Source organism: Condylura cristata, unplaced genomic scaffold (assembly GCF_000260355.1).
Source record: "Condylura cristata isolate star-nosed mole 26May11 unplaced genomic scaffold, ConCri1.0 scaffold00006, whole genome shotgun sequence".
Taxonomy (NCBI): Eukaryota; Metazoa; Chordata; class Mammalia; order Eulipotyphla; family Talpidae; genus Condylura; species Condylura cristata.
In genome coordinates, this window is record NW_004567107.1 from 50,492,035 (window position 1) to 50,496,639 (window position 4,605).

Genomic DNA, 4,605 nt, shown 5'->3' on the forward strand with positions numbered 1-4,605 from the left:
ATATCCCTGGATGGTTCTGACATACCTCCTCTTTCGGTTCTCCCTAGCACTGACTCAAGTAGTGGAACTACCCCTGGTTTACAAGGGTTCGCAAGGTTCAGAGCTGGAGAGGGGAACCATATGCCACTGTCTAGCCAAGTTCATCTTCAAATACAGCTCTCTTGATTTCAGACACCCTTTTTTTCCCTGTTATGTTACAATGAATGCTAAAGATTTCTTCTTGAACTGGACATGTTAGCGCTGATCTAAATTTAAGTAGTTCTGAATAGTTCAGAAATCTAAATCTCTGAACTATAACACAGATTATAAAAGTATAACATAAAAGGCAATCCTCCCTTCAAGGGTGCCATTCCATTTGTCTCTTCATGCCCAGCCAAGACTCAGCTCAACAAGGGACAGCATACAGACTTGCAAAGGTTTACAAATAAGTCTTACCAAAAAAAACAAAATTCAAGCACACATCACATGGCAATTAAAGACCCACACATGAGATTTTGTGTAAACCTTTCACATGTAGATGAACCAGAATAAGACTATAATTCCATCAAGTGTAATTTATTTAAATAATAATTCAATTGAATATTGTAGGTAAGCCAGCAATAGCAATATGAAAATATATTATTCTGAGAATATCTGGCAACTTAAACACGTATTTGCTAATGCAGAGTATTCTGTAATGTTACTGGAAAATAAACATGTTGACGTTCACGTGTGAAGATTTATTTGCACTTAAAAATACAATTTCTAAGATGATCTCAGGTTTTAAAAATGCCTTCATGGTAAAAACAGGATACAAGAACTGCAGTCTTCATGTTGAAAAATAAGATTTCCTATCAGCATTAATTACAATTAATAGATGATAACTAACACAAAATCTGCCAGTGAATAGTCATTGGGAACGGTTTTTCTATTAAAAGTATCAGAAGTTCACAGTTTTCTTGTCAACATGTATTGATAAAATGCTTTCATAGTTACAACTGATTTCATTTTCTGGTACGAGATCCAATGCTTATTTGATCAGCAGATGGATGCTACAAACACATATATTTTATAAAGAAGATCTTACATTCATCACATATCTTCAATCTCTAAAAATATTTTGCTCTATAAAACTGTGATGATTGGGAGTGGGAAAGATAGTAGGTTAAATTCAAATGCAACAAGATGAGAAAGAAAATGTTAATTTTTACTAATAAAACATTGAATTATAAGGTACAAACACGTTTTGATGATTCAATAGGAAATCATTCAATGATTTATGAAATGCTATGGTCTCCAATTTGACTTTTGTTTAATTCAAATAAAGAAAGCTGGAAAATACACAGTATCAAAGAAACCCAAACTCCCTCCACATTTCAAGGAAATGTTACAAGTTTTTAGGTGACCAGATCACAAAACATGTTTATTTTGTTTGTGTGTTTTAAGGCAACACAAAACTTCACAAGAACCTACAAAATAAGCTTGCTTTAGAAATAAATTTCAGTAATAAAATAATACTCTTATTTATTAAATATAGTTTGCCTTTAGACAGGATTTACCAACTTGTGTCCAAAAATTTAAGAGTTCTAAGAACATTTGCAAATAAATATTTTAAAACACTAGTATATAAATGAGCCAGCTGGTATTCATTCAGGTGTTTGGATAGCAACAGTTAGCAATAGGGAAAAATAATAAATTATTTAGTTATAAATTCTCCCCTGACACATGAGAATGTACATATTGTTGAGATTAAGTAATTTTCCTAGGTAGCACAAACCAATGAAACACATGTGTTCTCCTTCTGAAAAAAAATCTCAGTTAAACAGAACCCTATGGTACCGCTTTTCTTCATTAAGCCTTACATCAATAGCCTAAGATTTTATGTTTGCCATAATCTCTCTTTTCATGTCATTATTTCCTTAAGGAAAAAATAAGTCACTGTATAGAAAGAAATTATCTACTATGATGAATAAAATCACTTCAGGAAAAAGTAGATTAATGAAAATTGTTTAAACTTATTTTCTATACCCAAAATTGCCACCTGGATCCTTGACTCCATTTAAAAAAAAGAATGTATTTCAATATGTCATGATTTTCAAAGCAGGAATATCATCCCTTCAAATGGAGGAAGACTTTCCAGCACTTCAAAATAATGTAATTCCTTTAAACTGAAATGATAAACAACTTTCTTTAACGTGTCTCATTATATCCGATCCTCTGGCTACCAGTTACGTTATACTGCGACTACCCTTCCTGAGGGCCCTAAATAGTCTACAATAATTAAAACTTATTTACTAGAAAGTATTTAAGTAGCACTAAAACAAAAGCTCCCCATGGATATGCCAGCATTCCTTACATTCATCATTGAAATTATGTGTTTCTATGAGTTACTGGATTCACATACAACATGTATTATATATTAATGTGCAATATGTTTTACTTAATAAAGGTCAGTATTAAAGTACCTTGAGTTTTTCTATTGAATAGCCAACCTGTAGACATCTGTAGGCGTTTTGATTAGCTAAACACAGTGAGGTGGCTGCTTAGATTCTTCCATGCAAAGGTGTTACAGATGGCAGTGCTGCCTCACCTGTAAGCTGGACAGATGGGGATCAGAGTTTCTCCAAAGCTAGAACCACATGTCTCTCTGAATGGTTCAGGTCAAGAACCTGCCCGGCTTTCTCAATCTGCTAAATCGTCCCTGCACGCATCCTTTCTGTAGTTGGAGAGTCATAAACTGCTGGAATGAATTTCAACACTGGCAAGGTTGGACAACAACTGCTGAACACAGAAGACATTTTCCCCTCATGGGAAAATGTTGATATGTCCTTTTCATTACACTTCAAGTTCAATATTCTAAAGTAAGTAAATCTACGAGCTAAAAGACAAAATTACCACAATGGGAAACAAGGATTCAGCAGCAAGCAACCTGACACATAAAGAAAAAAATGTAAATAATTGATCGGAGGGTAGAGAAATATCCTGGGGAAGATCTGAATGCCTTCTGAAAAATAGTACAAAGGATTGTCTACTTAGTATTTGTAACCGGCTTTCTGAACAAGAAATGTCTGAAGAGATTAAAATATATCAGTTTTATGTGTGCACAACACACAGGTATCATACACATTTAAAATGTTACTAGCAAGCAGCAAAAGGCATAAGCCATATGCCAACCAATTCTCTAAGCGGGTAACTACTCTCAAAACTTTTAAATAGCAATATTGGTCTAGCTGAATCAATTATGAAACACTGATGATATAAAAGAATTGAAGAGAGCACTGTATTTTTCAAAATAATGTTAACCTTAGAAAATATTACTTTAACCATAAAATGTACTAACATCTCAAAATTAAGCATCACTTCTTCTATAACTCTAACAGCCTGTGCTGTTGGTTTTGAAAAAGTGAAGAATGTCTATAAAATCAGAGTAAAATAATAAAGATAAAGTCTTTCAGTTTAATAAATCAGCATCTCAGGGTGGGAGGAAATACATTCACCCATGCCAGTGACTTCTTATCAGCTGCAGAATAAACATGATAAAATACAGGTTTTTGGACACTTAAACCAAGAAAGAAGCAACCATCATAGATAGAGATTTGAACTATAATTGGCAATGCAACGATGGTGATCATAGGTGTACTAGGAAAGCCGACTCCGGAAGCACCACAGAAACAGGCCTTTTCATAGAGCCTTAGCCTGGGTGTTTAGTCCCAACACGGGCGTCATTCCCACATGCAGCACTAATCATGATTCAGGTGCTTTAGCCACATGTGGAGAGTGGCTACCGTGCCGGGCAGAGCAGGACTAAAGGGAAGAACATTATCTAGAACTTGGAGAGAACATGATTCATTTCTCCAGACTTATTCCAAGAGACAAAAGACAACATCTAACAGCCTCAAAGTCATCACTGAAGGCTTTCTTAGCTAAATGGGTTTTACTTTATGATGAATAAATATGAAACCATTAACTAGTAGGGAAAAATAGTGAAGAATTACAGTAATTCTAGATATCTTTCTAAAAGTTGGTCACAAATACCTTTGTTTAATTAATGCTTTTTAATGGTTAAAAAAGAATAACATCTCCCTTCAAAAAGCAACAGACTTACTTTAAAGGCATGATGAGAATGGAATCATAACAAATATTGACAGCAGGTGATCAGTGCCTATCACGATGTATCTAAGTCTCAAAGTAGCTTCAACAGGAAGCACTTTTCTTGGAATTAGGAGAGGTTTCCTCTTTACATATATCTTACTGATCTGAAGCCCTGGTCAAAGAGTCAGAGTGACCTTAAAGTTTCAAGTTTCCATGCCAGATAGGAATTCCATAATCACACACACACACACACACACACACACACACACACACATGCACACACACACAGAGGTTATACAGTTGGATGTTTCAATGTTTCTTTGAGCCTGATGAATCTGGAATTCACCGTTCTACAACTCCTACCACTTTTCTTATTTCTATCTTCTGCAAAGGCAGATAATCAATAAACTTTCTTAAATGAGACCTTGTATCCGGGAGAAGCCCAGAAAACATTAAAATGCATTTACAGGGCCCTCCCTGGTGGCGCAACGTTTTAAAGCACTGCACTAAGAAGCTAAGGCCACCTCTGCATGA